This window comes from Podarcis gaigeae, assembly GCF_964106915.1.
Source record: "Podarcis gaigeae genome assembly, chromosome: 4".
In the NCBI taxonomy this organism is placed as follows: domain Eukaryota; kingdom Metazoa; phylum Chordata; class Lepidosauria; order Squamata; family Lacertidae; genus Podarcis; species Podarcis gaigeae.
In genome coordinates this window covers 75,705,308-75,728,228 of record NC_139677.1, presented here as the reverse complement: position 1 = coordinate 75,728,228, position 22,921 = coordinate 75,705,308, and the positions used below count along the sequence as shown (strand labels likewise).

The 22,921-nt window shown below is 40.1% G+C and overlaps 1 protein-coding gene across 42 annotated transcripts in view; it reads left to right on the top strand.

Annotated features, from left to right (window-relative positions):
* Positions 1-22,921, top strand: part of ZBTB20 (zinc finger and BTB domain containing 20) — a 641,091-nt gene that overhangs the window by 336,331 nt on the left and 281,839 nt on the right. The window contains exon 5 of one of the 42 annotated variants that reach the window (XM_083736544.1): positions 6,431-6,927. The exons of the other annotated variants lie outside the window; for them this stretch is intronic. The gene's annotated coding sequence lies outside the window, so the exon portion shown is untranslated. The remainder of the gene's footprint in view (positions 1-6,430; positions 6,928-22,921) is intronic. 42 annotated transcript variants of the gene reach the window in all.

Sequence of the window (22,921 nt, the reverse complement as noted above, 5' to 3'; positions counted from 1 at the left end):
GGCCCCATTAGCTAAAGTGGTGTCTCAGGTTAAGAACAGTTTCAGGTTAAGAATGGACCTACAGAAAAAATTAAGTTCTTAACACTCTGAAAACACAACAACAACAACAACAACAACAGGAGTAGACTGGGTAACAGGCAGAAATTAGTCAGGACTTCAGGCTTCCTGGAACCCCAAACATAAGTTTAGTATAGCTACTAAACTGAAACAAGAATAAATACTAACAAATGGCAATTTTATAACAAATAGAATTGTTTCTCAAGAATTGCCCAGGCATTATGAGGGGTTCTACCATTGGCAGGCGGGGGGAATATATTATTTTCATGTTTCATATTTTAGCTGTAAACATGTGAGGACTTTATGTTGTTGTTGTTGTTGTTGTTGTTGTTGTTGTTGTTGTTGTTGTTGTTGTTGTTGTTGTTTCCTGTGTGCAAACATTATGCAGAGGTCTGCTGAGCTATTCCTCCAGATCTGGCAAGATGACCTGCTGCCTCAGGATAACCATGGAACTCAATTTTATGTGAAATTCCATTTACCTCAAATGCTGCAGCATTTCCCCCCAGAGGGAACAAAATGTAAGTGAAAGCTACTAACGGCTTCTGAAATGGTCACACTTATAATCAATTCTGTTCCTAATTTTTGATTTAATAAATTCAAATTGTCATATTGTGTAATATTTATTATATATTTTTTATCCTACCCTTCCTCCTAGGAGCTCAGGGTGGTATACAAAAATTCTGTGAGAGGTTAAACTGAGAGATAGTCAGTGGCCCAAGGTTGATGACTTAAATGGGGATTAATGCAACTCATTCAGTTTAATCACATGACATTGATGCATTTTAGCACCTTGCGTTTCTTATGGAAGTCACTTATTTCCCTCAGCTTGTAGCAGCTTTATACTTATTCACCACAAAATGTGACTGTAGGCTTCTGTTCTATTGTTCAAGCCACATTGAGAATGTGGCGTGTAAAACTGCAACGTAAGATGGTGGCAAATGGATTTGTTAGGAGCAATGGCTGAGGGGACAAAAGTTGCCATTGTGGATCAGCTCTTAGGCAAATCTGAACCCCCATTTGACATGTCTGTGAATATTCTGCAGGTTCCTTTATATACTATAGTTCCCAAGTAAAGGCTGCTAAAGTCTTGAAGTGTTTTACTGCTGATTTTACTTTGTTTTAGATTTCATGTCTATCTTTTAGTTTTACATCTTGTGGTTTTAATTTCTACTTGTACACCACCCAGAGAGTCTTTGTAAATTGGCTGGTATATAGATAGTGTAAAGAAAATAAATGTTTCTAAACTTTTCCCCACATGTCCTGTCCCAGTTGGGAGGGAAGCTTCCAGTGGTCACGATGAATATGTAGACTGACACATGTGACCAGTCCAGCACATAGTAATAGATCCCCAAATATGGCAGCTTTGCTAGCAGGAACAGTTCTAAGCAGGATCTAAAGGTCAACTGTAATATGTGAAGTAGGCATGATTGCCACTAGGCAAGTGGTGACTACACAACAGTTAATACCTCACATTTGCTTATTTATTTATAGTCTGCCTTTCTTACATGACAGTATTCAAGTTGGGATTATGTGGGGTTCCCAAACAGTATTACCTTTCTAGCCACTGCCCAGGTCCTGCTTAGCTTCAGCAAATTTGGTTTACTGTGTATGTTTGCACCAAAGGCTTTGGCGTTTCAGGCATAACAAAGGTGACATGAAAAGTTGTGTAAATTCCTCCATTATATCAAAAGCCTCCCATGGCTAGAAGGGGACTCCTTTGGAATACAGAATGTCAGTGTGGCTCTGAACTGTTTTTAGGATCTTTGCTAGCTAGAAACTCTTTTAAACTGCTAAAATATGTTGTTGTTTTTCCTTAGTCATCCCCCAGCCCAAACTATCTTGAGTTAATTTTCTGTGCATTAAGTAAAAAATACCTTGTTATGGGTGGTTCACCAGGAATGTTCTTGTTCTGTAAGATTGAAATAGTGTAAAGGCTAATTGAATAAGAAGTAGTGTCTTTTTTCTTTTTTTGCTTCACGTATTTCTGTCTGTTACTTCTAACTTAAGTGACCATATGTTACAGTACATTAATTAATATCCGTGAGTTATGGACTTCCCCTGCATGCAAATACAGGCTCTTGTGGATTGAGTGGAGAAGACCAATAGTTGGTCTAATCGTCAAGAAGATGGTTTCTGCATGTGCTGTAGAAGAAAGTGAGGGGCTGATGGGGCTTGCCAACGTGGGGAGGTAGCCTGCCATCTATCTATCTTTGAGCTTTGTACACCTTCGCAGAGCCCCTTTGCGCTCTCTCTCTCTCTCTTTGCTCCTCCCTTCATGAAAGGGGGGGGGCACACACATCAAAAAGTTGCAGTTGACCATAGTTTCCCATTACGTGTGAGTTATAACTGTATTTTAAATTATATGATATATTTATTTTTATGTAAACTGCTTTGAGGTCACTTCATGATGAAACGTGGTAGATAGACACATTACATGCATGCATGCATACATACATCCCTGTCGGGGGGGAAGTTGGTGTCAGGGAACTGCCATCGGAAGAACAGGTGGTAGAAAGGCTCCAGGAGAATAGGAGAGACTCTGCAGCAGAAGAGGGAACCAGTAGGGGGACAGCGGAGCTCAAAGGGAAAGGGAGTCGGAGGGGAGGCTCTGGGATACTTCCAGTGAGAACAGTGAGGAGGTAACAAGACCCCCTTTAGGAACCCCCACCCCTCGCCGGAAGCTGTCACGCAGAGAGTCCAGGAGGCGCATGTCCGTCAAACAGCTTTTATGTTGGAGTAAGTTCCGTAGACGCCCACTGTCGGATTCTACCAGCGACTGACGGAGTCATGCTTTGGGGGCTCCGTTAGAGACTCAGGTTGGCTGACCAGCCAAAACCCGGAGGGATCAAGCTTTACGCACAAGCAGCTCATTATCCCATCACAGTTGGGTATAAATAAATATTTAATAATAATCATACATAGAATCATAGAATCATAGAGTTGGAAGAGACCACAAGGGCCATCGAGTCCAACCCCCTGCCAAGCAGGAAACACCATCCGAGCACTCCTGAGATATGGTTGTCAAGCCTCTGCTTAAAGACCTCCAAAGAAGGAGACTCCACCACACTCCTTGGCAGCAAATTCCACTGTCAAACAGCTCTTACTGTCAGGAAGATCTTCCTAATGTTTAGGTGGAATCTTCTTTCTTGTATATATATTCATACATATATAATAAACTGTATTATACATGTATATATTCATACATATATAATAAACTGTATTAACAACGGTTAAGCCAGATAGTTAAGCTTAAACTTTTAACCAAGCCAGATCTGGAACTGAATTCTGGCTTTTTGGAAGCCGTCAACCATAGTTAACAGGAAAGCTATGGTTAACTCTGCTGTTTCCCTGTTTACCTTTTTGCATGAAGAGAAGAAAAAAGCAGGAGCACAGGGGCTATGTGTAGCTTTAAATTACTTAAATAGTTTTTAAAATTATTATTAAGTAATCTATAAATCTTGTTAAATAAATAAACTATCCTGGCTTATTCATTTAATATTCTGATCATGATTACTGTCTGCCAGATTTTGCCTCAGCATAGGTCAGCATTACACTATGCTTATTGTTATGCAGGCATAACAAAATGGCAGCACTTTCTCCAAAATATCTCTGCCATTAGATGAGATTTTAGAATAAGAAGAGTAAACACATCTTAACATGATAAGAACCCTGTTGTATCTACTGCTTATCTCTGCTTGCTGTTCTGAGGACTGTGATAATCTTAAAGTGAGTGAATTCTCATCTTTCATAGAAGAAATAGATTAAGAGACCTGACAATTTTAGGGAAGTATTCAAACTTAAATGTTATTTCTGTTGTCAGTGTGATTTCTTTTTAAAAGTTGTGACTATCAAACCTTTATAACTGATACAATAAGAATGTCTATAGTTTTATGTCACTTGAAAAATGATAAACACTTTAAAAGAAAAACATATTTTATGGAAGTCTCTCTCTAGTTTGGCCAAAGAACTTCTTAGATACTGTACCAATACGATCTGGTATTGTGGAAAAGAAAGATTAAAAGATAGCTATGATGATGTCATATCCTAGTCTACCCCGCACCCTTTCAGTTTAAATTCAGGAATTTTCTGAGTCACTAGCAACAATCTAATGTTTGGTCCCAAAGCAACAAGCTGACTTATTTGGTTTTAGCTGTCAGATACAGTGTTCAAAGTGTAATAAGATCTAGATACAGTATATCTAGCAAAACAGTAACAGTGGGTCTTGGTTTTAAATGTTATTTTACTTTCTGGGGCTACTCTAATTTGCTGAGAAAATGGTATTACCGTTTTTCCAAAGTTTAAGCTTAGTTTATTGGTAGAAAAAACAGTATGTTGTGTGTGTTTTTTGTCATAGGACAAATTTAGCAAAGTGTGAATGTCATGTTTTCGCTATTCTATGTAGTGTGGTTTTGGAGCATTATATTCCCTATATTACACACAAAACTCTGATTTGTTTAAGGAGAACAAAAATAGTCTCAAGGGATCAGATATGACATGTGTCACATATGGAATGTCTCCTTATGACTTCTTTTGCATATCACTTTAAACCAGGTGTGAGGAACTTCTGGCCTGTGGACCACATTTAGCCTGCTAGACCATTTTCTCTGAATCATGGCCGCTTGCCTTACACCTGATGTCATATGTGACATCAGGTGTGGACAGGTAGAGATATGGGTAGATCTCTGGGGAACCCTGCTTGCAGAAAGCAGGGTTAAACTGATGGGCAGCGAGTTCAACCCAGCTTGATTGGCTACATGACTGAGGAACTCAACCACACAGCCAATCCTGAAGTAAACAGCTTCACTATGCATAGAGCTGGCACTAAAGTATCCAATTGCCAGCTGACTGTTGGGTGCTTTGAAAGTGCTGTGCAAGGGTCTTTTGACAGGTGACAGGACATGGCACCTATCAGTTGCCTGATGTCATCATGATAGACCGCTGGGTTACCCCAACCACCTGCCAAAGTTGGGCCATAAGTTTCCCATACCTGCTTTAAACCATAGGTAAACTAAATGAAGGTTTAAAGGTGAACATAAACATTTCATTTTCCCTAGAATTCACTGGACATGTTGTGTTGCTTGGGAATGATTGTGTAGGAAACTTTGTGTATATCCCCCCAAATTCTCCACCAGAGTGCAACTTCTGGTGCATTCTGGGGGAAATGAAATGGTTTCAGCTAGAAGTTGCTGCCACCAAAGATGCTCCCCCCCCCCCCCCAGTGGATTATATGAACAAGAACGTTCTCATTTGTTCTCTGCACTCGTTTTGGCACAGATCTGGCCTGTTCTGTTGAATTTTCCATTTGTTTCCATGAGCATATCCATAATTTATATGGTGATTTTGACTGGGGAAATGGTCCACACTGGAAAATGCTTACTTACTTACTTACCTGTCTCCCTCATTTTGCTGGTCTCATCAAATTGAGAGCCTCCCCTCCCCTCTTCCATTCAGTTGTGATAGGGGATTGGGAGATAACTCCACATCCATCCCCCCCATCTAGTTTGGTCTTAGGTCTGCTTCAGCTGTGATGGGGAACAAGGAAAATAATTTTTGCTTTTACCAATTGGGAGATTTAAAATGGAGTTTAAGATGAGCTACAAAAGTATCTGGATTTATAGCAAGTTATTTGAGTTTTCTATTGAGCTTTTGAGCAGAATGAGGCACAGACTGATAGAAACTTGTTTCATGCCTGTGAGTTGATGGTGCCTGGGGATCTTTTACAAGCTGGATCTTTAATGCTTCACCGGCATAGCCAAGATGTCATGGATCCTTTATTCCTGCCTCTTGTTTATTTTCCACAGAAAGTCTAATCATAGGATTCAGTATGCTTGGCATTGGTGATATACATTGGAGCTTCATAGCTAGAATTTGATGCTGCTTTGATTATTCCATTCCTGTGCCAAATAGGATGGCATTTGATTTTTTGTAAAATTGCTTTGGACTAAGAATAATTAATTAATAATCTTGGAAGAAGTGAAAAGACGCCATTAGCACACAGATCCTTAACAATTTGGTTGCAAAGTAAAGAAAAATAATGATATACATGTTATTAAACTCAGCACATGCGTTATTGATTTTACGTGTCATTTGACAGATCATCTTATAGTTAATGCTAGCAAGCACTATAAGTATATTTTTAGTTCTTTATTTAAATTGCCACATATGATCTAAACACAAATCCTCAGCTGGTGTCAATCAGCACAACTTCAGCTGAAGTCAATGGAGTGATGCCAGTTTATATAAGCAAAGGATCTGAGCTAAGCTCTTTATTAAGAATTACTAGAACGGACTGTACTCTGTGCTGGGCACTTGTGTGCTGGGAGTTCAAAGTACATAGGAATGCATGAAACATTTTCCTCATTTTCATTTCCAGGCTTCAAGAACACGAAGATATAGCTTGTGAAATCCAAGCTACAAACAGGATGTACATATATTAATGTTTCAGTTTGTCATTTTATTTTTTTTCTTCTTCTTTTTCCTTTTTTGCTGGGTGGGAATTCTGCTTGATTAAAATCACATTAATCCCAACATTTTTTTTATTTAAAACAACAGCAACAACTTTAATTCATTAACCTTGTGACCTGGATGCTGTCTTTAACCCCAGGGAGTGGCTACTCACTCTCATCTCCAGACCTGAACTTATAATCCTCAGGAACTAGGCACTTTCCTGAGATAACCATGTCTGATGGTGCTGCAGGCCCTTCACTTCCTTTTCTGTTAAGGGGTCAGAAGCCCTTAAGGCAAGTGGCTGTGGAAACATGCTAGCCCTTTTGCCTCTCCCTCAGCACTGATGGCACTGTGTATGTGACTGCAGCCTAACTTGTTGCTCTTCTACTGAACTGGAGGCAATAGCGAACACCAGGAAAACAGGTGAGTAACAAATTTTAAGGCTGACACAAGTCTCTGAGGAAACTCACTTCCAATAAGTAAAAGATAATGCTGCACCCAAGTGCTTTAAGTAATAATACCAGGGGAAAGATTATGTTTATGAGACTTCATAGAACTATAGTTAATAATCTATTAAAGTGATGTGGATTTACATGTGCATTTCTGTAATTAGCTAGGGTTTTTTTTTTTAAGCAAGTCTATTCTATTAGCTCTGTGATTTAGTTGATTTTTGACTGCTGGCGATGCTGTTGGTGAGACAGAACAACTTTGTTTCTGCCAACTGTAAAATGTTAGTTATGAGGCTCTTTGGTTCTTTTTTTAAAAAGGTTTTTTTTAATGTATTTTATAGTTTTGGTCTTTGCTAAACTAGACTTATTTTGGAGGAAGTTTGGGATAAAAACCAAAATGAAACAATTATCAGAGTTCATTCATTTTTAGTTAAATAAGTTTTAGGCTCAATCCCTGACTCTAGAATTGGTACTTTTTGTGCTTTGACATGCCTATTTAGAACTATAATGAAATATTAACCGAGTATTTATGTTATATTGCTAGCTAATCCTATGCATGTCTACTCAGAAGTAACTACAGCTGAGTTGAATGGGGCTAACTCACAGGTAAATGTGTATACAACTGCAGCCTAAGTATCTTAAAATGTGAGTCCTTTACGTAAAATATCAGTGACTCAACAGAAATTAATAAAGGTTAGGTCTTTAACTGAGATAAATAGCATCTTAACCAGTGCATCTTAGTCACAGCTCCCACAATCTCTTTCTGTTTCAGTTGATAAGTTTGGCTTCATTCATCCAAGAGCTAAGAAAGAAAGGCTGAGCTGACAGCTTTTTCTGACTCTCAGGAAAATACTATGAGTTTTGGTGTAAATGCTTGGAAGCCTTTTTCGTTATTTAATTTTTTCTAAATTCTTTTCTCTAAAAGGATCTGTGGCATTCATATTAATAGCAACAACAGTTGTTTTTTAAGTACCATATTTACGCAAATCTAATGCACAATCAAATCTAATGTACACTTCAATTTTCTAAACCTTGACACCAAAAAAGGATTTGCTGGCACCATTAAATCTAATGTGTCCCCTAATTTTCACAACTTAATTTGGCAAAAAAGGTGTACATTTGAGGTGTGCATTAAATACAGTAATCCTGAGAGACATGTTGGACTTCCTAGCTATGGAAAGGAAAATGGGGAATGGAGAGCTTCATAAATTTAAGTAGTTAGATTTCATGAAGAACTTCCTATCTGCAGTTTATATGAGGGGTGGGCAGACTTCAAGCTTGCAGAATCTGTTTTGCTTTCCTCCCTAAAACTTTCAGGTGGTCAGGGAGACAAGTGCAAAATAGGAGCTTAGAAAAAGGGGCATTTAGAATTAGGGGAAAGGGGACTTATGAGTGCTTCTCAGCACAATAATTTGTTTTTGTTAACTGAGCTCTCAGTCCTTCACAAAAGGTTTGGTGTCTACCCAAGTTTTCTTCATTTCATCAGTCTAATTGGTGTGTGTGTTATGCATTCTTTGGTTGAGGAACTGCATTGCAAAGTTCAGAGAAGTAGATTTAGAAAGAGATCTGAAGTTTACTTTGTGCATTGGTTTGGAAAGTGCACATTTTAAAGTTAGCATTGAAATACAAACCAAACCAATTTCTTCCCATCCCTAATTGTGACTGAACTTCCTTTTCACAGATGCACACATACAAATACATGCAGTGTGAGCATTAGGAACATAAGAAACATTCCTATACAGAGTCCAACAGCTGGATTATCTGACTGGCTGAGATTCCCCAGAGTTAAAGAACTTAAGAAGAGCATTGCAGAGTCAAACCAAAGGACTGTCTAGTCCAGTGTCGCAGGGGAAAACCAGATGCCTGTGGAAAGCCCCAAAGCACACCTTGAGGATAATACTCCCCTGCTGCTTACCAGCAGTGGGAGCTTCCCCCCAATTCAAATTACAGGTGCAAGAACTCCTGTCTGGATCTGGCCAACAGCAGGGAATATTGGATTAAAGCCCCTCCATGCAAGGCCTCAATTAGGAATGTGGCTGGGGGTGGTGTGGTCGAAATGCTCATTTTACAAAACTATGTGTGAACCAGAATGCAGCTATTATTCAAAATTCACACTCATTTAAAGGGGGGGAAAAACACCTGTATGTACAATTCCAAAAACAAATAAAATAAAAACCTACATACAGCAACAGTGTTTTGTGTTGTGTAGACTCCTATGATGTAAGTAATGGGCCCCGCCTGATAGCCTGCTGCCTAAAATATCACTGGTTTGCTCATTTCTATATATAGGGTGCCTACATTCTGCATGGACTGGTTGCATGGCGTATATTCAACACAAAAAACAGCGACAATTTGTTGTTGACAAAGGACAGCTGGACATATAAAGGGCCCCAGTACCTTCAGTAGCTTAGGGACTAATCACACCTAGATCCAGCTCTGTCTGTACTGCTTATATTTAAACATTTGTTGCATTTTATGTGGTCATGTGTCATCCGTTTGAATTGTGTATGGAATGGTGTTGCTAATGGTGCCGTCTGTAGTTAGAATGAACCCATCAGTAAAGCCCTTGAACTGATCTCTGTTTTATCACTGTACAATCAGAACCTCTCAAACTAGCTCCAGAATGTTTTCAAAACACTGTGATCTGAAGAGGCAATCTAAGGACAAGCTCAATATGGCATGTCTATCCATGTCCTTATCCCGATCTTTTGAGGTCCATCATTTTATTTTCATCTTCAAAATTTTCCATATCAACTGTTACTAAAAACTAAGCACATTGACACACATTGTGCTGATCTTTTTTTTTTAAGTTCCAGTAATATTATGCAGCTCTAGTGAGTGAGTGAGTGAGTGAATGAATGAATGACTGTCACTAACATTTGTATTTATTTTTGAAGATATTGCTCTTTTTTTAAAATGCATTAACGTGTTACAGTGTTGACTAGCCTGCAGGTTTTGTGATAATCTCTAAAGTTGGTAGGCAAAAAGGCAAACATTACCAAGATGTGAACTCCACAATCTGTCAGAAAGCCTTGTAAGCAACTCTGAATGTGGAAAGTTTTACAGCTCGGAAAATAATTCCTTAGCTGTATACACACAGAGCCATTCATCGCTGCATAGGAGAAACGGCATGCTATTTCTTTTATCAAATGGAAGACATTTTAAAATTAGAGATAATTGCTTTCTAGATAATGTGTGTTGCCAATTGAGAAATATACCCAGATATCTAAAAGCAAAATATTTGGTCACAGGGACTATGAAATGCTAGGGAACATCCATCTCTATGGGTTTGCAGTGTAAAAGAATATAATTTGTTTGTTTTCTATACTACCCTTCATCCGAGGATCACAGAGCAATTTACAATATAAAAACACAAACATTCATAACATGTATATACTCTTCATGTGGGCTTTCCTGGTTGCTCATCTGCTAGGTTGGTAAGGTCGTTGGCCACAAGGGAGAGATACTTCTCCACAGTGGGTCCACTGCAGTGGAACTGCCTTCTACTAGATCTGCACCAAATCTCTGTGGTGAAGGATTTGGGGGCAGCTCTGAAGGCTCCCCACGCCCTCAGTTGACCTTCCAGGCACGCTGCTCATTGGTGTGATCATCTGTTCTCAATAATATTGTAAAAAAAACAAAAACGTAGTTAAAGGAGTGTAAAGGGAGATGGCATTTCAGCTGTATTGCTTGACATGTGAAAGTGACTTAAACTGGAGACTACTTAGAAGAGAGTTGAAAGTGATGTGAGAGATACGGTATTCCCATATGCATTCATTTTGTCTTGGTTGTTGCCGCTGGTTAAAAAAAGTTTGCAGGTTTTTGAAACAGTTCAAAATCGTATCTACCAGATTTAAATATGGAATAAATCCATACATCACTAACAATGACCCTTCTTTCAAACAGCCTTAAATTCTCTGAAAGAAGCTGCATTCTGCCTACACTAGCTATACTGACCCTCCAGAGCTCCCTTCCTCTCCATCTTAAAGAAGGATTTGCTTTGGCCCATAATCTCTACAACAGTATGCTTTGCACTTGTCCAGTGATAATTGTATTAAATTCAGTACGTGGCTCTATTCTATGAGCTCATATAATCATCTTTCAGAGCTATTTTTTCATAGGCAGTGTATCATCAGTTGCACAGTGCAGTGAAAGCTTTTGAACCAGAGCAGCTTCTCTTTCCTATCTAAGAAGGAACACTCAGCCCCCGACTCAAAATTGTGCCTTATACAAGCTATTGTCCTGTGAAGTACAACTTCTACTTCAGGGGAGATTATTAGAGGATGCTAAAGTTGTCTGTTGGGGAACTATAGCCTCCAGGAGCAAGAATTTGATTCTTTGTCAGTTGCACTCTCTAATACCAAACTAGAAGAGAAGGTGGAAAATTAACTGTACAAATGCAAACAGCTCTTTGAGTGCTTGCAAAATACTATTCTCTTCTTTTCCCCCAAAATGGACTTGATTTCTGTGGTAAATACATGTGGATCTACCCCCACCCCAGATGTTTTACATCCACACAATACATTTGGATAATTTCTGTACACAACTATAATTGTGTTTTACCTACTCGGTGAAATAATCATCTGGAAAGGCAATAAATGACCCATCGTACCACTGTTATCAGTACAACTGTTCCAATGCTTGCCTCTTCCCTTGTCCCAGCATGGCTAATGGTCGGGGATGAGGTTGTAGTCTAACAAACCTGGAGCACCCACACATTCCCATCTTTGCTGCAATACCACAAATTACTAAATCTTAGAAATCCAGAACTAACCTAATCAAAAAATCTCTAGAAGCAGGCATTTCCCCCCCAGCCAGAATTCACAGGAACTCAGTTCTGGCACCTTTCAGGTGAGTTCCATTGCCATTGTAAGAGAACAAGGGAGGAAGGAGTTCATGGTGAGTTCCAGCACCTCTTTTTCTAGAAAAATAGCTCTAAACTGGACAGCATGTTGAATCCACTGATTTGGCCCTTAACTGACTTAATATGGAAGTATCTGAGAAAGCACCTGTTTACAACGTTCATATTCACAAGTAAGATTTTGATAACACAGAATAGTTGGCTCTGTATTATTGCATTAGCAGACCTTCAAACGATCACATTTGTGTGTTTTTTAATCTAGTAACCAGTGTGAAAGACACTGCCATCTATCATTAATAAATAAATAATGAGAACTTTGCAAATGCATGTTGATCTGATGCTATTTTTTGCAAGTTAGACAGATGTGCAAAAACCGCCCATCAGCTCTTTGCTCAAGACTAGCTATCAAATCAAAAATCTGTGGACTGACTCTTCAAATCCCAGCACTAATCGCAATGATAAAGAGCTACCTTTTGATTAATCCTGCCCTGGACTTCAACAGAAAGATACTGCAGTTTAATTACTGAGTGAAATCTACTTTGTCTGATCTGCTAGTCTGCAATGTAATTTTGTAATATAATCAGCATCGCCCTTGTCTGGAGTTCTAGGGCTATGAAGTCCAAGGACCTGTTTGGCTGGAATGAAGAAAATGAACAAACAACCACTAGCCACAGTGTTTTAATTAACAAAACCTTGTTTCAGTACTAGTTATTTCTGCTATTGGTGTTGATGACACCAAGACAGGGATGCACTCCCTTATACAAGTACAGGTAACAAATAAAGCAGCTTTTGCAATTATATTTAAAAGTGAGGAACCAGTGCATGACATATCTTTGTTTTAAGCATCAGGCAATGGACTGCTCCAAACATTCATATGGAGACTCATCACTTCATATAGGTATCCATTTAAGCTCTTGCTGTATGTCCCTCATGATGGAAAAATCAAAGTAAAGAGATGTAAAATGTCTATTTATTTCCACCAGAAAGGCAAAGTGAAAGTGAAGCATCAGCTGCCCTTCTCATTGGCACAGAACAGGCTATGGTTCAGATGTTCTACTTTGAAGTAGGAAATAAAATGCCTCAAATTTGACCAAAAGCAGCTGGTTTAGTGCTGGCATTGGGGTTCTTTTGCATTTAGCATCAGTGCTGCAGGCACAATTTCAACAGGTTAAGCCCTTTCTAGTATGGAAAGAGTATTATTTCTAGAGTGGCTGGGGAAACCCAGCCAGATGGGGAGTATTAACAATAACAACAACAACAACGGGGAAAACTTCACCTGTTAACATTCTATCCCTCAAGCATTCTTATTACATCTGGTCACTGATTTATTTTTGCACTTTTCACTCTAGTTGCAAAAGAAGACACAAATTTGCATATGACACAAAGCACATGCAAATGTTATGCGTGTGTTCAATCCACATACAGTGTGCTGGGCCTAGGAAATCCTGTTAGTGCCCTTGCATGCAGGTATAAAGCTTGGGCAAGTCAACATCACAAGATTTTGTCTACTTTAGAAGCTCTTGAAGATACTATGAGCTGGGGTGGCGGGGGAGAGATAGTCTGTAAATGTACCTAATTAACTTAAATAAAAAGCCATAAACCTGACTTTATATACGCAGCAGCATTGCATCCTACTTCCACTTACTATTACTGCTGAATAACTGAACTTAAGAGGGCATCTTGGTTAGAAGAGGGGTGTTAATTCACTAAGGACTTCTCAATCCTAGCCCTCCATGCTAAATGCATTAGCAACAGAGACCAATGGGAGTTCTGATTCCCATGTTGTCAATTGTGATGCAAAGCAATCAGATTAAAATTACCACTGAAACTCAGGAGACATTAACAACTTTCCCCAGGATTCAGTCAATGTAGAAAAATGCAATCTGCAGGTCCCTTCCCTTTCTCCTGACAGTATTCAACTTTTTTCTGCTTTACATGGAGGGAAATTCTTAGAGTAGGAAAGTTTAAGATTGTGATTCGGTAGCGTTACAGAAAAATAGCTTTCTAGTGGAACTATGAAGCCCTCTGCCCAGAAGTCTACCCAACTGCTAAATAGACTAGTGTTTTGATTCTGTCTTTAACTGGTACACAGCAGAAAAAAGGGGTGGCGAAAGGAAGGCTGCATAGCAAGTGTATGTACACAGGAGCATAGACAAAATAGTTTTTGTGAGCACTGAGGGAGGCCAAAAGGACATCTGACGAAATGGGGTGTTATCTATGAAATATGATGTCACCATAATTTCTTATCTTTTCAGATACCACAGATTTTGGAAGCTTTTAAAAATAATATTGCCCACTTTTACTGGGTATTTGCACATGTGCACCATAATTTTGCAGTATTCTTCACTATTGCCAACATGAATTAATACCTTTAATCTGTTGGTTTTCTGGTCTCACACAGTCTCTCTCCCACATCTAAGGTTCATGCAGGTATCTTTCCTATGACAGCAGGAGTTCTGGGTGTGTATTTCTCTGTGTAATGCCTGCAACAACAACAACAAGATGTAGCACTGGGGACTGTTGAGATGTATTAGATGGGCACTGAGCATCATATAATGCTCCTAGGAACAGTTTCATTGTCCAAAATTAGCTGCAGTCCATCATTAGCAGGGGATAGCAACTTCTCAAGGGCTGACATTTGGGCTCACATCTTTGGGTTTTTCCCTGATAAAAATGTTAATTTGAGAAATGGATGTAGAACAGAGAATGGGCATTGCTTACTGAGGACTTTGCAGGCTGAGAATTATTGTTTCAAAGGCTATTGATTTTTGCAGCAGCTGATATTTCAATCTGGGTGCAGCATGTCTGTGCCTCTACGCACACTGTCAAGAAGAAATATGATAGTGTCTTAAAAGATTAATAATATCGCTGGTCCTCAGGAGGCCTGTCTTAATTCACTGGCCTGTTCCTTGACATGTACTGTAATTTATCTAGTCTGATTTGAATAGCAAATGGTGATCGGCTGCCATTAGGGAAATAGGCATCATTCTTATTGATCCAGCATAGGCTGCATTGTATTTAAGGGGAGCTGCAAAATGTTATTAACTTCACGATGAGATGCTAGAACAGTTCTCCACACCCCCAAACTATAAGGGGTAGTGTATCTTAAAATAACAATGAAGTGGTTGATATAGAAAGAGAAGAAAGAGCGATTTCACTTAACGTACTTGCAAAGGCAAGGGGTGCTATCTAGTTGGTGACCTTGCATGCATGGAAGGCAAACAGAAGGAGAGGCTCATATAGGGAGATATAAGCTCCTTCAGATATCCTGAACACAAGCCACATAGGGCTTTGTAAGTCATAATCAGCACTTCGAGTTTCTGTTTTCCCTGTAACTGGCTCAAGTCAGCAAGCTGGCCACAGCATTTTGGACCCACTGAAGTTTCTGAACACCTTTGAAAGGCAACCCCACATAGATAATGTCAATAGTAATCCAAACAGGATGTAAGTAAGCATGTATCACCATGGTCAGATGAGACATCTATCTCCAGGGTGCTGCTGGCACACTAATTGTAAATGTACAAACACACTCCTGGCCACTGCTGAAACCTAGGCATCTATCCTCAGGGTTAAATCCAGGAGTGCACCTAAGCTGCAAACTGGAGTTTTCAGCAGGTTCAGTGTAACCTCATCCAGCACAGGTTGAATCTCTAATCCCTGATCTGGCCTTTCAATTGACCCAGGAGACTTCTATTTCTTAGGGAGCTGTCTGCTACCCTTGCAGTCATGGTTTCTCTGCAGATGTTACCAAGGGAAATGTGATAGGACAATTATGGTATTACCAGGGATGCATATATTTGAGGACATCCTATCAATCTCAGTGGAACTTCCATCTGATTAATCATACATAGGATTGCATTGTATTTTTGCTCAGGATACATATAGGAAGTATTGCATTAATATTTTTCTTCTTCTCTGCCATCATCATGTGGAGGAAAAAATTGCAATAGAAGTAGCTCTTAGCTAGTTTGCTTCTTTTCTCTGGATCTGAAAGCTGTTCTTGAGTAAGACAATAAAAAGCTACAAAAATGGCCAAGCACAAACCAATAAAATAGATTGAAAATGACTTCATTATTTTGAGCGGCAGTAATTGCTATACATTGTGATGCTTGCATAAAAAATTAGTTAATATGTAGGAAAATGACATGTGATCCTTTTTATTTGCCTGATGACTTTAGTCTCTGAGTGAATGACTTATTAAGGTTAATAAAGAAAAATTTGCTTGTAACTGGCAATAAGCTAGAATTTAGCATGCCCTTATGAATTCTTTCTGAAAGACTGGAGGAATAAACAACATATAGGTTCTAATGCTCAGCTATCTATTTTATTTTTATTTATTTTCTAATAGAGATTCAAGAATAAACAATGTGTTCTAACTTGTTTGTCTTTTGCCTGCCTGCCTGGGCAGGAATGCTATGGCTTTCTTAATTCTCCTGTGTGATTTATCATCCCCAGTTCATTGTTTTGCATAACTCTGCTCAAAATGAAGAAATGTCATTATTTTGCAGTGAAAAAGTTGTCATTTGCATAATGCCTGCCATTAATTATTGTGAGACTAATGCAGCTGTTGATATTTTTAGGGCACAGTGGTACAGCCTGCACCTTGTATAATGTCATTCTGAAAACATTGGTAGTTAATAGGTGCCACAACATTGCACAAATGTAAGAAAGGAAAAGAAAAAGAAGAGGACATAATAGAACAGGCTGTGATCTTTATTTAGCGTTTCCCCCCTGAAATACTTGCTGAGAGACAGCTCTAAAAGAAAATCAAGAGACCAGGAAGATGCAAAATAGAAAAGGAGGGGAGGGGGAGAAGGAGGATGTAAATGTGATCACACACAGGCACACACACACACACAACTGCAGCATGAGGTTAAGGTGGAACTAATCAGGTAAAAGCACACACATTATTCTGTTGGAACAGGAATAATGCCCTAAATTTAACTAGGGGCTCCTTAGAGTGGAGGCTTTTACTCTGCAAATCTGCATGGAATAATGGTTATGTCATTTAATGACCGTATTGCAGTCTCTGAGCATATAGTCTTTCAGCACAAATCTATGCATGTGAGGGCTTGTCTTAAAAGGCAAGTAGTTGCACATTAAATAAATTTAAAACATAATGTTTATTGGAAGTATGTCCCATAGTGTTCAAAGGGGATTACTCCATTGTAAGTGTGTCTAGGGTTGCAGTCCCAGGGATAATTATTAATCTAATGCAGGCGTGTTCTTCTGATGCCATCTTTTATTCTTTTTTTACTGTATCAATAGGTCTGCTGTTTCCTCACCACTTCCTTGCCAGGTTTTCCCCCTTTCACTTCTTGCAGTGTGGAGGGGATTATTTTCATTGGGATCGCACACAGGGCGGGAAGGTTAAAACCTCCCCAGGTATTGCAGTTAAAATTAAAATTCCCTCCTACCCATACCATAAATTAAAGAAAAACTTCAATGCAGATGATTCCTAACGATGCATTTAGTGTCAAGTATAGATAGGTAGCCGTGTTGGTCTGCCATAGTCAAAACAAAAAAAATTCCTTCCAGTAGCACCTTGTTGTTGTTGTTGTTTAGTCGTTTAGTCGTGTCCGACTCTTCGTGACCCCATGGACCAGAGAACGCCAGGCACCTCTGTCCTCCACTGCCTCCCGCAGTTTGCTCAAACTCATGCTGGTAACCTCGAAAACACTATCCAACCATCTCGTCCTCTGCCGTCCCCTTCTCCTTGTGCCCTCCATCTTTCCCAACATCAGGGTCTTCTCCAGGGAGTCTTCTCTTCTCATGAGGTGGCCAAAGTACTGGAGCCTCAGCTTCACAATCTGTCCTTCCAGTGAGCACTCAGGGTTGATTTCCTTCAGTATGGAGAGGTTTGATCTTCTTGCAGTCCATGGGACTCTCAAGAGTCTCCTCCAGCACCATAATTCAAAAGCATCAATTCTTCGGCGATCAGCCTTCTTTATGGTCCAGCTCTCACTTCCATACATCACTACTGGGAAAACCATAGCTTTAACTATACGAACCTTTGTTGGCAAGGTGATGTCTCTACTTCTCAAGATGCTGTCTAGGCCTGTCATTGCCCTTCTCCCAAGAAGCAGGCGTCTTTTAATTTCGTGGCTGCTGTCACCATCTGCAGTGATCATTGAGCCCAAGAAAGTAAAATCTCTCACTACCTCCATTTCTTCCCCTTCTATTTGCCAGGAGGTGATGGGACCAGTGGCCATGATCTTCGTTTTTTTGATGTTGAGCTTCAGACCATATTTTGCGCTCTCCTCTTTCACCCTCATTAAAAGGTTCTTTAATTCCTCCTCACTTTCTGCCATCAAGGTTGTGTCATCTGCATATCTGAGGTTGTTGATATTTCTTCCGGCAATCTTAATTCCGGCTAGGGATTCATCCAGCCCAGCCTTTCGCATGATGAATTCTGCATATAAGTTAAATAAGCAGGGAGACAAAATACAGCCTTGTCGTACTCCTTTCCCAATTTTGAACCAATCAGTTGTTCCATATCCAGTTCTAACTGTAGCTTCTTGTCCCACATAGAGATTTCTCAGGAGACAGATGAGGTGATCTGGCACTCCCATTTCTTTAAGAACTTGCCATAGTTTGCCGTGGTCGACACAGTCAAAAGCTTTTGCATAGTCAATGAAGCAGAAGTAGATGTCTTTCTGGAACTCTCTAGCTTTCTCCATAATCCAGCGCATGTTTGCAATTTGGTCTCTGGTTCCTCTGCCTCTTCTAAATCCAGCTTGCACTTCTGGGAGTTCTCGGTCCACATACTGCTGGAGCCTTCCTTGTAGAATTTTAAGCATAACCTTGCTAGCGTGTGAAATGAGTGCAATTGTGCGGTAGTTGGAGCATTCTTTGGCACTGCCCTTCTTTGGGATTGGGATGTAGACTGATCTTCTCCAATCCTCTGGCCACTGCTGAGTTTTCCAAACTTGCTGGCATATTGAGTGTAGCACCTTAACAGCATCATCTTTTAAAATTTTAAATAGTTCAGCTGGAATGCCATCACTTCCACTGGCCTTGTTATTTGCAGTGCTTTCTAAGGCCCATTTGACTTCACTTTCCAGGATGTCTGGCTCAAGGTCAGCAACCACACTACCTGGGGTATACGAGACATCCATTTCTTTCTGGTATAATTCCTCTGTGTATTCTTGCCACCTCTTCTTGATGTCTTCTGCTTCTGTTAGGTCCTTTCCACTTTTGTCCTTTATTGTGGAAATCTTTGTACGAAATGTTCCTTTCATATCTCCAATTTTCTTGAACAGATCTCTGGTTCTTCCCATTCTATTGCTTTCCTCTGTTTCTTTGCATTGCTCGTTTAAGAAGGTCTTCTTGTCTCTCCTTGCTATTCTTTGGAAATCTGCATTCAATTTCCTGTATCTTTCACCATCTCCCTCGCATTTTGCTTGCCTTCTCTCCCCCGCTATTTGTAAGGCCTCATTGGACAGCCACTTTGCTTTCTTGCATTTCCTTCTCATTGGGATGGTTTTCGTTGCTGCCTCCTGTATAATGTTACGAGCCTCCATCCATAGTTCTTCAGGCATTCTGTCCACCAAATCTAAATCCTTAAACCTGTTCCTCACTTCCACTGTGTATTCATAAGGGATTTGACTTAGATTGTATCTTACCGGCCCAGTGGTTTTTCCTACTTTCTTCAGTTTAAGCTTGAATTTTGCTATAAGAAGCTGATGATCTGAGCCACAGTCAGCTCCAGGTCTTGTTTTTGCTGACTGTATAGAGCTTCTCCATCTTTGGCTGCAGAGAATATAATCAATCTGATTTCGATGCTGCCCATCTGGTGATGTCCATGTGTAGAGTCGTCTCTTGTGTTGCTGGAAAAGCGTGTTTGTGATGACCAGCTTGTTCTCTTGACAGAACTCTATTAGCCTTTGCCCTGCTTCGTTTTGATCTCCAAGGCCAAACTTGCCAGTTGTTCCTTTTATCTCTTGACTCCCTACTTTAGCATTCCAATCCCCTATAATGAGAAGAACATCCTTCTTTGGTGTCACTTCTATAAGGTCTTGTAAGTCTTCATAGAATTGGTCAATTTCAGTTTCTTCAGCACAAGTAGTTGGTGCATAAACTTGGATTACTGTGATGTTAAAAGGTCTGCCTTGGATTCGTATCGAGATCATTCTATCATTTTTGAGATTGCATCCCAGTACAGCTTTCACCACTCTTTTGTTGACTATGAGGGCCACTCCATTTCTTTTATGGGTTTCTTGCCCACAGTAATAGATATGATGGTCATCCGAACTGAATTCACCCATTCCCGTCCATTTTAGTTCACTGATGCCCAGGATGTCAATATTTATTCTTGCCATCTCATTTTTGACCACCTCCAACTTACCCAGGTTCATGGTTCTTACATTCCAGGTTCCTATGCAATATTTTTCTTTACAGCATTGGACTTTCCTTTCGCTTCCAGGCATATCCGCAACTGAGCGTCCTTTCGGCTTTGGCCCAGCCGCTTCATCAGCTCTGGATCTACTTGTACTTGCCCTCCGCTCTTCCCCAGTAGCATGTTGGACGCCTTCCGACCTGAGGGGCTCGTCTTCCAGCGTCATATCTTTTATATGCCTGTTGTCTTTGTCCATGGAGTTTTCTTGGCAGGGATACTGGAGTGGCTTGCCGGTTCCTCCTCCAGGTGGATCACGTTTGGTCAAAACTCTCCACTATGACCTGTTCATCTTGGGTGCCCTGCTCGGCATAGTTCATAGCTTCTCTGAGTTCTTCAAGCCCCTTCGCCACGGCAAGGCAGTGATCCATGAAGGGGAGTAGCACCTTAAAGACCAACTAAGTCAGTTCTTGGTATGAGCTTTCGTGTGCATGCACACTTCTTCAGATACACTCCATGGTTTTAAGTTTAAACCTGGCCTGAACAAAGACCTTGGATTCTTATCTCATTATACATGACAAAGCCATTTTTCACCTTTTCACCCCTTGCTTCTTCCTGTAAGACCTATTGCAGTCGTTAAGAGTCGTCAACAGGCTCATCACAGCTATCTGCCAATCACCCATTCCCACCAGCCTTCTGAGTAATACCCCTCCCCACCTTCTCACTATATAGAAGGGTCTGGAAACTTCTGTTTCAGTGTATCTGAAGAAGTGTGCATGCACACGAAAGCTCATACCAAGAACTGACTTAGTTGGTCTTTAAGGTTCTACTGGAAGGAATTTTTTTAGTGTCAAGTATAGTTTGGCTCTAATGCTGATAGAACTACATCAGGACAAAATAAACTGTTAATGAAGACCTGTTTTATCTGTTGTGCTGAAGCATACGTACTTGGTTAGATTCATCAGTCAAAAAGCCTGTTGGTTAAAAATTGTGGCCCAAATAAATTAGAAAGATAATGTAAGAACTCAGTAAAAAAACAATTGGCAGGTTTCATTTTGGAAGAGAGATTTCTTCCTCTCACATACACACAGAAGAAGTACCGGTACCTTTTCTATAATGGACCCTGCTCTGAAACTTTCAGACGCAAACAATTAATTAATTAATTAAATCTGATACAGCTAGGCAACTAAAATTTTGTGACAGTCCTACTTCCCTGTCCTACTTCCAAAGCTTCTGACATTCTGTAGAAGTATACTTATGGGCGTTCACAGGGGAAGAGGTGTGTCTACACATACCAAGCTAGTCAACAAGAGATTTGGAGTAACCTCAAAATCAGTTCTATGCCAGATTCACACTCACTGCACTTTTCTAGAGATGAGCCTTCCTCAGGTGGAATCCACACACATATAAAAAACGCTGTGAAAATGCTTTTTAAAAAACAGTTTGAAAAATATATTGAATTTTGCATAGCTCACTGTCGCCATCTAATGTCACATTTATGCATTGCACTTTACAGCACATTTAAAATGTTTTATTTACAGCTGTGTAGATGTGTCATTGGGGATGTGAGTGGTGCTATGGTCTAAACCACTGAGCCTAGGGCTTGCCGATCGGAAGGTCGGCGATTTGAATCCCTGCGACGGGGTGAACTCCCGTTGCTCGGTCCCAGCTCCTGCCAACCTAGCAGTTTGAAAGCACATCAAAGTGCAAGTAGATAAATAGGTACCGCTCCAGTGGGAAGGTAAATGGCATTTCCGTGCGCTGCTCTGGTTTCGCCAGAAGCGGCTTAGTCATGCTGGCCACGTAACCTGGAAAAACTGTCTGTGGACCAATGGCTCCCTCGGCCAGTAAAGTGTGATGAATGCCACATCCCCAGAGTCGTTCGTGACTGTACTTAACTGTCATGGGTCCTTTACCTTTTTATGTGAGTCCTTAGATGCTGATCTAATTATTCTGCTTCTGCAAATGTTACAAGATTTGGAAGCCCTAGAAACACAATAATAATATAAAGAAATGAGCTTTGTGTGATGCTTCTTCAGTCTTCAGATGAGAAACTTTGGGTACTGGTCCAGCTTTTTGAGGGGGACCAAGAATAGAAGCCAAAGGTAACCCAGAAGAATAGAAAACAGAAATGCTGGCAGGCTTCTCAGGAAATGGGTAGCAAATATCATTTTCTTGGGAAACTGAAACTTAATGCTAATGTTTTGATTGATTTAAGGCTAAAAGAAAGACACGAAGGGTTTTCTATATACGGTTGCTACACAGAGAAAGCAAATATGGAGACCCGTTTCTGTCTCTTTAGCTATGTATATCTGTAACTACTTTAAAAGCAGAAGACAATTAGTGGGCCTGAGGCACATTCTGAAGATACTACTTCATCAGACATTGGACAATTAGCACCCTATGCGTCTGCCTCAAAAGAGACAGAAAATACAGGCACAGGCAGGGCATGAGAACATCCCATGAGAATTGAAAGTACTGAGGCAGCTACCAGTACTGTACAACTTGAACAGGAAAAGTTGGCTATGGGGAAACCACATCTTGAAAGACAATCCTCCATCTTATGTGTTATAATTTGAGCTGCTAAAACCCTACAGACAGTAAGACTTGCTCATATGGGTCCAAGAACATTCTAAATAGTCTCCTTGGTTAGCATACTCGGCTGGTTTGAAAGGACCTGTATGTTTTTACTGCATCATACTTCTCTAGCCTGTAGTACAAGGGGTACCAGTTATGTGCATTTCAAAAATTAGTACCAAGTAGTGGTTCACG